The 13,305-nt window shown below is 36.6% G+C and overlaps 1 non-coding gene across 1 annotated transcript; it reads left to right on the top strand.

Annotated features, from left to right (window-relative positions):
* The first annotated feature begins 1,753 nt into the window (after window positions 1-1,753).
* On the top strand, window positions 1,754-1,917 carry LOC128592928 (U1 spliceosomal RNA). Its single transcript, XR_008382136.1, has one exon. It is a non-coding gene; the product is annotated as a U1 spliceosomal RNA (small nuclear RNA).
* The last annotated feature ends 11,388 nt before the right edge of the window (window positions 1,918-13,305 follow it).

The raw sequence follows: 13,305 nt of genomic DNA, 5'->3' as shown, positions 1-13,305 counted from the left end.
GGCAATCAGCAAAACTGTGCAAGAATGAGAAAGATTTCAGAAAATTCTCAGATTTACTTTATGTTTAAACTTTATACTCCATCTTTCTCCAAATCTCATAAAAATAATTGCAGCAAAGGTAGCACACATCCCTATGGTAAAATATCAGTGTGTCTTGCAGACCTGTCATTTACTTATTAACTGCCAACATTTCTATCTTAGTGCAAATTGATCTAACTAGAAAAATTCTATTTGCTTAAAAGACAGCTAAATAATTACTCATAGATTGAAAAAAAATAGCTGTATCTTTGAAATGTACACAGTAAAGTAAGTTATTTTTTATGTCTCTGCAATATGGTCTGAACAGGCATGATGGCCACGTGCTTGGCAGAGTCCTGTGATGTATCATAATGAGTCCATCTGCACTTTGGGTGGAGATTATTATTTATTTTTGAGAGTATATATATATATATTAGTCTAATGAGATTTGTTAAATAAATCATTTTAAATTATTCATAATAAAAAGTGTTACTGCATATTTTACATAGTTTTGAAAGAATGACCCATTCCTTGAACCTTTAATAGAATATTTAGTTTCAAGAGTTTACCATGTGATGGTGGGCTGTGGAAGCAAGGGTTTTGCTAAACCTGCTAAAGCCCTGTATTTTCTTTTTAAGAACCGAGGCCAATATATTTTAAACTTAAAAGCAAGCTAGTTTGAAATAAACACTAAACATATAAGGAATGAATAAATTACCTTAAAGGTAGTCATTGCCTATCATTTTTTCTTCTTTAGAGAGTGAAATAAGTTATCCATGTAATAGAGATTATAATGTTCATCTTCAGAAAGTGGGGATCATTTCAGACACTTAAAACCTCCTGAAAGCAAAGTGGACAGGAGGTCCATTATATATCCAAAAGGAAGCTTTGAAAAAGTAGCAGGACCCAAATATCTTGTGTATCTAAGAACACATGGTTCTCACCCCCAAATTCCATTCATGTTCATCTTCAAATGCATGAGTTAGTAACTGCTGATGTAACATTTCTGATATAGCTTAAATGGGGTCTAGAATTGTAAATTAAAAATTTAATTCCTATTTGTTCAGAGGATAATTGTGATGGCTAATTCTGAACAGTTATTTCATCATGAATACTTTTAGTATGAATTAGGATAAGTAAGCCAGGTCTAATAATCTGATGAAATATAGTATAACCTCTGTAAGTTGACCACCCAAAGGACTAAAACAAACTGGTCAACCTCTAGAGGTGGCCAACATAGGAACTTCCATTGGGTACGTGTGATGGATGTCTGGTCTATGAAAATTAGTTCAACTTAAAGAGGTATTCAATGTAGGGAGGTGGTCAACTGTGGCGGTTATCCTGTACGTTAAGCATATACAACATCCTTTTTCTGTTCCATGCTTTTAACACTACCATCACATTTTTACTTTAGTACTACCTTCAAATGTGTACTTTCTCTTCTGAGAAGAGAGTAGAGCTCTTTTCAGTTCAGCAACCCAGTTCTCGAGGCAGCTAACTTAATAATGTGTCATTCTAGTCTCTTACATCGCTATGAGTTTATATCCCAGAATCTGAAAAACTCTATAAAACTATCTAATATTTTTATCAACCTCAAACATAGATGACCAGATCTTATCCATAGTGATCCTACTCAATAACTGGTGGAAGATTCTAGGAGAACCAGCTCACTTTTTCCTGATTACTGGCCTAATGAGTTTACACAGGAAGCTGTGTATAAAAAAAGGTTAATACTATACTTACCTGGCAGGGGAGACACCATGATCACCAAGGTGGTTTTCCCAGGGTGAGGCTTATCCATTGCACTCCGGACGTGCTGACCCCTGCGATTTCCCCAAATGTGGGAAACTCGACTGCATAATTTGTGGTAGTGGGGGACTGCGTTTGCGCTTTCCCCTATAAAAAAAAAATAGTTAATACTTTACCTTGAAACTCAGAAGAAGAGAGGATTATGAAAGAAATCCTGGCTGAGAAGATGTCTCCTCTATCTGAGTAGGAGTGGCTATAAATCCAGAACAAACAAGTTTGAAAGATTAATGACCTTATAATTGAACTTCAAACCAGCCCCTATTTTAAAAAGTGAGGTGATAGACAAAATCTAATAAGAATGAAAAGGATAGCATTGAATAGTAATTCAAGAGCACTGGAATTTGCACTGTAGAGACAGGTCACATCCTGAAAAAACCATCCAAGAAGCTGTGAAAGTCCCACAAGAATTGTTAAACAACCGGGAGTAGAGAAAAGATTCTTCCATGCAGCTGAGCCAAGGGTTGTTCAATCACTGTCATTCATAGAAACTTAACCTGATGACAGATTTCACATCTCTTCACCAAACTGAATGGTTACCTTGTGGTGGCAAACTAAGTCTCAAGCCTTTTGATGTGCAAACTTACATTTTAGTTTAACTTTATTTTCTAGTCCTTTCAACTAAGACATCCCATTTGTTTGAAATCAGACCTATTCTGTGGAAGAAAGTGTCTAACATGGCCAAGACTTTATATCTGAAGAAGGCAGATTGATCACTGAATGCTACATTATTTTAATAAGCAGTAAGGAGTCTGGGCATAGAACCCAGAGGTATCGCTAGTCTATAAAGGAACAGGTACATATAGGCAGAGCTAGCATCTGTCAATAATGGTCAAGAAATCAAGTAGAGCATGGTATAGTTGGAGATTCACACAAAACTTGGTTATCTTTGGAGAATCTTAGCAAGAGTTATGTGACAATGCCATTAGATAGGTGAAACAAATCAAAGTAGAATCTGGAAGAAAGAAATATTGAGCAAGGGAGAAATTACTGTCATTAAAAAAAAATTCCATTACAGTTCTTATTAGAGTTAATGAGACAGGGATCCAGGTTATGGAACTTCAGCCTCTTGAGGGCTTCACAATAGCCATGCCACTATTCTCAATTTTTTTTTTTTTTTAAAGTGAGATTTTAGGTAAATTCAAGGCAAGGCTCATGTCCAAACATTGATCACAAACCTAGCCAAGCCTTTTAATATTCATTTCTACCCAAGGTCAGAGGAGGAACCAAAGGAAACAGTTCATCTTTGCTGTTCCCTAACTGAGTACTTCAGTTTTATGTTTGTTTCCCAGGTTGGATGCCTCCCAACCTCCTGCTTTCTACACAGAGTGTAGTTTCTCCTAAGTACAAGAAACAGTCCATGGATTTGTGAACACAAGTTTGATTTCCTCATCATATTAGCTTCTCCAGTGACCATACTGGACTTGGCAGCCTATTCTTTCCGTGTGTTGCCTGACACTGATGCACTCTAAGCCCCAACACATGAACACATTTCTTCTGCTTCTCCTTAAAGGAAGGTGACCTTGCTTGCATTCCTGCAGTACAGAGTAATCGAGGTTTATCTCTACTTAATTCCTGCCCATTAACAAACAAGATCATACATAGTAAATAAGATAGGTGACATTTTTTGTAGACTTGTAATACATATTTTATTACCATGTCATATATAATCAAATTTTGATTGTTCATAGTCCCCATCTGCTTAACTTCAGGATTCTTAATCCCTTGAATTGTCTGTTTTCTAAATGTATTTCTGTAAAAGGTAGAATTTTAGGTATTCCACTCCCAGGTTTCTACAAAATGCGTCAATTACTGAAGGTCCTCCCACATGGTCCACTGAACAGTTTTCTGCCAGAAGTCATCTCATCTGAGCTGGTCATCTCATCTGAGCTGGCGGGCAGGGTAAGTGTACTCCGTCGCTGTGCTATGGAGAGTGATCATAACGCTTTGTTCAGATGTTTCATTGTTCTACTTTTCATGGTGAACACTGCACCTGTTCACCTTAGTTTCCAGGTATTCAAGTAAGAATTTGGGAGCAAAAGATTCAACTATAAGATGGGTATAATGCATTTGTTTCCATTAGGTTACATTTTCAACTAGTCCTAAACCAGGAGCTGCTGTGTTCCAAGGAGCAGAAGCACAAGTTTTTGCTACTTTGTTATTATTTATAATTTTTTTGTATAGCCTATTCCTTTTCTCCGACTTGAAGGTCTGGGCTCAGGGTAAATTCAGCTTATTTACTGAATTTACTTATAAGCTGTTTCCAGACTTGCCAGTCCCCTCAGGACAAACAGAATTAGTTAGAAAACTTCAGTGTGCTGACTTCATTCCATAGAAAGTGCTCAGTCGGGCAGATCCACACACTTGCCACTCATGCTTTTGAATCTCCATTGGTGTGCTTAGAAACAGATGCTCAATTTCTGAATTTGGGTTACCCTGAGTTAACAGAGGAAGGTGGACTATGTAGACTGCTGATTAAATAATCAGATACTTTTTGAATATACCATACTAAGAGGTTCTCTGGCCTAGCTATGTTCTAGAGTCACCCACAGAATTAAAAAGATTTGTCTGGGAGCCAGAACCTGGTATGGTTAACATGGAGGGACCAAACAGAAGGTGTTAGTGATATGCAGAGAGGAGGTTGTAGATAATTGAGGCTATGGCTCAGTCTTTTAAGGTATGAGTATTTGTTGTTATACTAATGCTCTTTTAGAAAATACATTCTAAATACAAGACAACATTGCCTTGTTTTGAGAGACTAGAAATCTACACTAGGCTTTGGAGGAATAAAAAAAAAGTCTATATATACACCAAATAAATGAGCTCCACACAAGGCCTAGGTTCATGTAAAAAATAAAGATATAGAGGAATACTTTTTGAGGCTATCAGGTAAATAGAGTGGAAGTAAAACCCTAGCTGAGCATTGGTCTACACACAACTCAGAATTTGAAAACTTGTCAAGTTTGCTTCACAGATTCTAATAATTTTATTAAAAAATATGCACCAATTGCCCCTTGTATATCAGTAACATGGTTAACACATACAGTCTAAAGGTGGCCATCGTTGTTTTCCATTCAAAATTTAAATGTTACTGTCTTTCATTGCATTGTCTAATTTTTATCTTTTAGAGAATAAACGCATTATTTCTTCATGTTTCCCAAGAGAAGAAAATCAAAAGACAGTCTGTGGGGCAAGGATTAATATTATATTATATTATCTAATTTTATAATATTATATTATCTAATTTATATTTAGATATAAACATATCTAAAAATTGGAAGTGATTAAAGCCCAAGTAACCATTACTTTGTAATACATATTCAGTGATTGCCTGTAATACAATTACTATATGAAAATTCCATATAATTTTATATCCCAACCTAATATATTTTCTATGCACTTTTTAAATTTGGGAGCTGGATGCAGTGATTCTTTCCTTGAGCCCAGAAGACTGAGGTTACAGTGAGCTGTACTCAAGCCACTGCAATCCAGCTTAGGTGACAAAGTGAGACTTTGTCTTAAACAAATTGATATACATGTCATTTTGTCATAATTTTACATTTAGAGAGTTTTTTAACATGACAATTTTATACAAGCCATCCATTAAACTTTATGGCCACCCTATATTTACACAATTTGATCCTGGTTTTACAATTAGAGATTACAATTAAAAGAGAGGCTGAGGGACTTTACGTAGTTTGTACACAGCACATAACAAGTAAATAATAGTCTAAAATGGGATTTAAATTGACATGTACTCATCTGAAGTCCATTCTCTTTCTACAGTACCGCCCTGCTTTCCTGAAACATATGGGTGTACAAATACATAGGAAAATATGAGCCTTGACAGTTAGGTTTATGAACTCATTCTAGAACAAGTGCTACGAACTCATTCTAGAGCAAGTGCTACGTACTCATTGCTGAACATCACTGTGGTCACCTTTGAAGTATTCCCTTTGCACCGAGGGCGGTGCCTAGTCCACCCTTCCAAGCAATTCTGAAACTCTTTGGAATGGCCATCAGAGTTGTCGTCATATTACCTTGATGTCCTGAATGTCACCAAAATGTCTTGTTTTCAATATTTCCTTTCTATTTGGGTAAATAAAAAAGTCATTGGGGACCAGATCAGGTGAGTGGTGGAGTGGGGGGAGTGTTCCAATATAGTTATTGTTTACTGGCTAAAAACTCCCTCACAGGCAGTGCCATGGGAGAGCTTGTTTTTGTTTGTCAGTGAACTCCTTCAGGACTGTTTTTTGCACACACCTTTCTCATGGCAAGATTTTCAGTTCATATTTTTCTGTTTCTCTACCTATGTTTACTTGTATGCTGTCCTTCTCACAGTCAGCCGATAATTTTAACACACAATTCAATGAACGTTTGCAATGTTTCATCTGTTCTGCTTGCTATACTGGCTGCCCTGACCTCTCTTCATCAGTGAAGCTTTCTCTCCCCTGAGAAAAAGCTAATCCATTTGTACACTGTTCTTTTCCTCATGGTATTTTCCCCTTCACATCCCAATTTCACTTCAACTCTTTCCAAATTTAATAGGAAATTTAATGTTTGTTCATTTGTTGCTCTAATTCAAGCTCCAACATTCTCAGGATGGCATATAAAAACGAGCACCATTTATAATGACCTCCACTCAGCAATACACCGCCACAGGGCAAACATGAACATAACTTTGAGAAACTGGGTTTTCATACCAAGGCTGTGAACCTTACCAAGCCGTTTGAACAGTGCTGCCAATGTGAACATACTGTGGCAAGTTCATGAACTGAATTATTAGACCTTGTATAAAACATCCATAATTGGACATACACTTATAAACATATATTTCTACTAAGGAATTCATACAGTAGTTCAAAGAAAAATACAGAAGTGACCTTAAACTTGACTGGTAAGAATTTTTCTTCATATCGTGAATTGCATCATTTGAAGTGTTTCCTGAGAGATATAACATCTGCAAAATCACAAGGGCATGTTACGGTCATACATTTTTACAAACATGAATTATGGAAATAAAAGTTCAACTGCAAAAATATAAACATTATTCTGATAATTTATCAGGAAGATGACATCCAGATTGATGGAGAGTTTAGAATATAAAATCGTATACATAATCCAGTCTGATCCTGACTGTTGATTAAGTTAATGCCTTCTGATGGACTCAGAGAAAATGTAAGCGGATAGGCGGCTTTGTGACACAGAGCACATCATAAGAGTTTAAGTGAATTTTTCACCTGATTTGAGCTGCATAAATTGCTAGATCACTCAGTTAGAGACCATCCCAATGGAGATTCTACAGACTCCCAATTAACCCTAACAAGAGAGCCGCGCTACTGAAATTGTTTGGGTAATGCCTGCCTGGGATAGATGCACTGCCAGGTGGGTTACTGTAGTGCTTGGGGCCCAGCTGGCTACTTGGTATCCTCTTCTTCCTTAGTAACAAAACCCAGATTCCATTCTGGTCAGTAATTTGCATAGCTAATTAACTATGTTTCCCAGTCTTTCATGCAGCTAGAGATGGCTACTCAAAAATAAGTAAAAGTTTATAGGTAGGATTTGAGAAAGCTCTTTTAGAAGCAGATATGAAACTGGCATATGTCTGTTCCCTAATTGTTGCTAATTCCTAAAACACACATGTCATGCTGGAGCTCTATCAGCCCTTTGGGATCTAGAGGTGACCCTAAAGATGGGAGACCTATAAAAAGACTGGCAAAATGGAATAATAGATATAATCTATACCTCCATTGATATCATTGCATAGCAGTCAAAATGGCTCTGGAATACAATATTTCATATCGTCCTGTTAGGAGAGAGGAGTAAACTTTTATCATGTTTAATCCACTGTTATTTTTTTGTCTTTGCTACTTGTAGCTAAATTGCAATTCCAAGCTAACACATTGTCCACCATGTCCAGAGCCAACTGGTGCCTAGTGAAAAGCGGGGGCTATCATGGTAGGCCTGGGAACTTGACTTTCTCATACCAACTTTTTGTTACTGGAAGTTAACATTATTATTACTTCCTACGTAAAACCACGTTGTTTTAATAGGGAAAATTGAACTGGAGGTGATATTGGCAGTCAGTACAGTATAAAGAAAAGAGCTTGTGATTTAGAATCAGTAAGTCCTGATTTCAAATTCTATCTCTACAATTACAAGTTACTTGGTTTTCTTAGCATTAAGATGGGAATAACAGGTGTCTCCTCATAGAGTAGGTGTTAAACATAATACTGTAAAGTAGCCTGATGCCCAACAATGCTGCATAATATTATTCTTATTTAATTTTTAAATAAATCATATTAAATCGTAGTAAAAAACCGTCATGGCCTCAATAAAGTTCTCTCTACAATTACTTTATTTATATTATCTTTATATTGAAGAATCTCAGCAGTGACCCAGGAATATGGAAGAGATTTTTTTTTTTTTTTGTAGAGACAGAGTCTCACTTTATGGCCCTCGGTAGAGTGCCGTGGCATCATACAACTCACAGCAACCTCCAACTCCTGGGCTTAAGCGATTCTCTTGCCTCAGCCTTCCGAGTAGCTGGGACTACAGGCGCCTGCCACAATGCCCAGCTATTTTTTGGTTGCAGTTCAGCCGGGGCCGGGTTTGAACCCGCCATTTTTCTTGTCTTACCCCACACATCAGTTTTTCCAGTTTCTTCTTCCTCCTTTACCTTTCTCTCTAATGTGTGTATCTTCTCTACCTTTTCAGAAAACTCCTATGTTTTAATACTTATTCTTTTCCTCTGATATTTGGAACAACTTTCTAAGAGTTTTCTTTGATTTTAATAATAGCCCTTTTTGGTTGATTTTTCCACAGTAGTCAAGATCTCTCTCAAATACAAATACAAACTGCTTTTCTGCTTAAAACCGTTCAATGACCTCCATGAATGTCAGAATAAAACCAAACTCTTTTCTTTAACATACCCTAGTTTTCATATGTGCCTTCCTTAGATCATTAATTTTATCATCTCCCTTCTATCTCCAACTTCACATTAGAATAGGGTACATTGGATTCTTGCTTCTCCATTGCTGGGATGCTTTACGAAGAAGAATGTGTTCCACCTCAATCCAGGTCAATACAAAAGATGTAAAGGCCCCATCTCTTTTAATGGCTGACTAGTATTCCATCGTATACATATACGACAACGTGTTAATCCGCTCCTGGGTTGGGGGGCATTTAGTCTGTTCCCACGTTTTGTTGATTATAAATTCAGCTGTGATAAACAGTCCAGTGCAAATATCTTTATGACAAAGTGATTTTTTTCTTCTAGATAGATAACTAAAAATGAGATTTCAGGATCAAATGGAGGGTCTAATTTGAGTTCTTCGAGGACTCTCCCTACTGCCTCCTAAAAAGGTTGTATTAGTTTGCAGTCACAACAGCAGTATAAAAGTGTTCCACTCTCTCCACATTCTAGCCTTCTATAGCTTTGAGACTCTGTAATGTGGGCTGTTCTCACTAGCTTAGGTGCTATACCAGGGTGGTTTTGATTTCTGTTTCTCTAATGATCAGGGGCAATAAGCATTTTTTTCAAATGTTTGGTTAGCCATTCATCTGTCTTTGTCAGAGAAGGTTCTGTTCATATCTCTTGCCCAGAGGTAGATGGGATTGTTACTCTTTCTGCTGATTAGAGTCTCAGTACTGTCAGTCTAATCCAAAAACAACTTCCCACAGACACATCAGTGGTAATGTTGGATCCAGTATCCATTTGACATATTACTTAACCATCACGGCATCACTGTAGCTAAGCTCCAATTATCACACACACATACATACATACACACACACAAACACATATCTACCCCTAAGCTCTTGAAATCAGAAAGAAAATAGAGATTATATGCTTTATATGTATACATACAAAGGTCTGATAATTAAAAGTTTGCAAACTTGCTACTATTCCCAGAACTAATAAAAATGTTGCAAAAATTTCCCAAATTGTGCATCAAAATCATTGGATGCCTGTGAGAAGCAAAGCAGACCAAGTCGACATTAATAGAAAAATAAGAAAATTGTAACTGAAAGTCTTGACATGGGAAAGGTGTGTGCAAAAATGTACTCTTACACCACAGCAAGGCACCAGCTCACACAGAACTTTCTGTGAGGGAGTTTTTAGCCTTTAAACAAAGAACTTTGCTGGAACATCATTCCTACTCACATGATCTGGTCCTGTTTTTTATTTAGCTACCTGAAGATAAAGGATATAGTGAAAGGAAAACAAGATGATGACATTTAGAATGTCAAGGGTAATACAGTAACAGCTCTGGCGGCCAGTCCAGAAAAAGAATTCCAAAACTACTTTTTTGTTTGTTTGTTTGTTTTGTTTTTTATTTTTTTTAATTTTTATTAAATCATAGCTGTGTACATTAATATGATCATGGGGCACCATACACTTGGTTCATAGAACTACTTTGAAGGGTGGGCTAGATGCTTGCATTGGAGCATTGCTTCCCAAGGGGAGCACTTCGAAGGTGACCATAATAGACACTCAGCAATGAGGTTTGCAGCACTTTTTCTAGGATGAGTTCAGGAACTTAATTGTGAGACCTTGTATAGAATACCTTCATATTAATGAACTTTCTAAAATTATGACTAAAAATATTTGGCTTACATTAAACAATATAAGATGTTTACCATAAATATTTCCCCTGTGAAATGTATATCACATGATGATTATATCTCTGGCAACACTAACATAAATTACAATAAATGAATTTTTTCATTTTGTCAAAACCTGCAAGTTTTCCACAGTAATTTGTTGTTGTAACTACCAAGATATATTTGTGAAACTCTCTAGCATAAGCAAAATATTATAAAAACAATCATCAAAAATAAATTAATTCTGACAATAAGCACAAAATCTGTTACCCACAATTTCAAAATTATGTCTTTAAAGTGGACATGTCTTAAAAATTTGTGATCAACTTATTTTAGTCAAAACTTGACATAAGCAACTGTATGGCTATGGATGGATTTTGTGTATCTCAGTTTGTGAAAATATTCATTTTATTTGTTCTCAAGATACTATCAATTCAGGTATATTACTTTGGCCCCTGCTGGTAATGATAGAATCATATAGTGCATTTGCATTTCCAAAATCCAAAACATTGGATCTTGGAAAGACACATGGCATGAAAGATTTGAAAAACAGCTTGTAAAACTCTGAAACAATTTTAAATCTATAGTTTCTTTGCCCTTTCAGTTTTCTTTATAATCAAAATGATAAAAGCAGGTTATAAATCTGTATAGTGCTTTACATAAAAAGGGAAAAATATATTCTCCTTTGTTGTCATCAGCTTATTCACTTATGTAGAAAATAACAGGTGTACTTTTTTTTCTTTTTCTTCAAAGAGGATGTTGAGGAAAAGAAAAATTATTATGTCTAAATTGACAAAAAAATACCAGTACGTTAAATTTCTAATACTACTTTGGAAATAATGATTAACTCAAAGTCAAAATTTTTATAAAATATTTTTCTATGCTTCTAGCTCATTAATAATCTCAAACCAAAAAATGAATAATACAGGCTAAATAATGTGTCAGAGTAACACTATTTGATGTTGATCAGATGTCGTAGAAAGCAAGCATCGGTTGTTAATATAATTCTAACCAGAGAAGAATAATATTGTTTATAAACCTTATAAGGTAGATCTACTAACTTAGGGTTATGAGCAAGAAAAGGTTCTAGTCTCTAAAGCAGTGGTTCTCAACCTTCTAATGCCGTGATCCTTTAATACAGTTCCTCATGTTGTGGTGACCCCAAGCATAAAATTATTTTTCTTGCTACTTCATAACTGTAATTTTGCTACTGTTATGAGTTGTAATGTAAATATCTGATATGCAGGATGTATTTTCATTGTTACAAAGGGGTCATGACCCACAGGTTGAGAACCGCTGCTCTAAAGAATGTGTACTAGAACACAAAGCTTTGCTACAAGTTAGAGCGCTAAGGAGTAAAGCACGTAAGGCTAGAGTGGGCACATAATTAAGCACCTTTAAGACTGGGACAGGAGCCAATAGCAGTGATATTATTTGGATGTTTTGGTTGGAAAATTGAGTAGATAGAACTAGGAAACCAAAAAAAAAAAAAAACCAACAAGTTTAAGTGCTGCAAAAGTGTACATGGAATTTCTAGGTGATGTTCAACAATTGCTATGTTCAAAGACTCCAGTTTGGCCAAAGTAGTAATTGAATCATATAAGCTCATGCATTCTTGCTTTCTATATTCTACTAACTTGTCAAAAGTGCTTCTCTTAAGAAGTCATACACGGGCGGCGCCTGTGGCTCAGTGAGCAGGGCGCAGGCCCCATATACCGAAGGTGGCAGGTTCAAACCTGGCCCCGGCCAAACTGCAACAAAAAAATAGCTGGGCGTTGTGGCGGGCGCCTGTAGTCCCAGCTACTTGGGAGGCTGAGGCAAGAGAATCGCATAAGCCCAGGAGTTGGAGGCTGCTGTGAGCTGTGACATCACAGCACTCTACTGAGGGCCATAAAGTGAGACTGTCTCTACAAAAAAAAAAAAAAAAAAAAAAAAAAGAAGTCATACACAAGGAAAAGGTACAAGTTCACTATTTTAGTGTGCCGAGTTGATTTGCTGCCTTAACATGGCAAGTAGTATTTTTCTGTCTATAACTCTTAATAAAGAATAATTTAATGAATCACTGAAGATTATGAACTATGGTTTGAACAACACCAATATAGGTAGCTTTCCCCAAATCTCTGATTTATTCTAATGGTGCCACTAATCTGCCACATCACCATCTTGAAGCTCTGAAATCTTCTTGCATTTCTACTCCTCCATTGACTTGTCCAGTTATTCTGGTTGTATTAATTTCTGCCATTGCAATCCAATGGAAAGAACTCACATGGTTAAGGTGTTGGGAAAAACAATGGAAAAACAGAGAAAAATATTAAATTATTTTCCCACTGGCAGGAGTGCATTCTTGTACTATAATGGAATATTAAGGGTTTTAGAAAAAAATTATATTTAAAATTGAATCGCACCAGATATAATGGAAGGGGCTACTAATAGAATGTTTTCTAAAGAGAAGAGAAAAATATTTCTTGATTTGGAGCTATAGTAAAGAATTTGGCCTCCCCCCAAGAGAGGCCTGGTCTTCGCCTTGGTAATAATCTATCATATACCTGACAGACGTGTCCTTGTCTAGGTCAGAGGCTACTCCTCACTCAGGAACTTAGGGTAAGCTGAGCCATATCTGAAAGTCTTAGGATGGGTGGAACATGCTAGAAATAACAATCATGTGATTTGGTGTGGGATCCTTGGGTCATGTTGAATCAGTTAACCTGAAGGCTGAGATCAATCATGTGGGAAACCAATCAATTAATCATGCCTATGCAATGGAGCCCGAGGACTAACTCTGCAGGCTTGGGTGACCTTCCCAGGTGATACACTATGTGCATTGCCACACGTCAGTCCTGGGAGGGTGACACATGCTGACTCTAAGAGGGAGGA

The sequence above is a fragment of the Nycticebus coucang genome, chromosome 8 (assembly GCF_027406575.1).
Source record: "Nycticebus coucang isolate mNycCou1 chromosome 8, mNycCou1.pri, whole genome shotgun sequence".
In the NCBI taxonomy this organism is placed as follows: domain Eukaryota; kingdom Metazoa; phylum Chordata; class Mammalia; order Primates; family Lorisidae; genus Nycticebus; species Nycticebus coucang.
The sequence above is the reverse complement of the archived record's forward strand: the minus strand, read 5'-3'. Positions and strand labels throughout refer to the sequence as shown.